This window comes from Calidris pugnax, unplaced genomic scaffold (assembly GCF_001431845.1).
Source record: "Calidris pugnax isolate Ruff unplaced genomic scaffold, ASM143184v1 scaffold269, whole genome shotgun sequence".
NCBI classification, from domain to species: Eukaryota; Metazoa; Chordata; class Aves; order Charadriiformes; family Scolopacidae; genus Calidris; species Calidris pugnax.
Window position 1 is genome coordinate 624,047 of NW_015091347.1, and position 231 is coordinate 624,277.

The 231-nt window shown below is 77.9% G+C and overlaps 1 protein-coding gene across 4 annotated transcripts in view; it reads right to left on the minus strand.

Moving 5' to 3' along the window:
• Positions 1 to 231, minus strand: part of FLI1 (Fli-1 proto-oncogene, ETS transcription factor) — a 96,219-nt gene that overhangs the window by 82,131 nt on the left and 13,857 nt on the right. The window lies entirely within an intron of this gene.

Sequence of the window (231 nt, forward strand, 5' to 3'; positions counted from 1 at the left end):
GAGCCGCCGTGCTGCCGAGCTCCGGGGCCAGGAGCTGTCACCGCTTCTGAGCCCGCCGGCTCCCCAGGGCCCCTCCTCGCCCCCCCTTCCCCTCCGCGGCGACAAGCCCCGCACCGCCCCGCCAAGCGGGGTACCCCGGCTCCCCCCCTGGCTGCGAAGCCCCCCCCTGGGCACCGGGGAGGCGAAGGGGAGAGCCCCGACACGCTGCGGCGGAGGAGGAGGAGGAGGAGA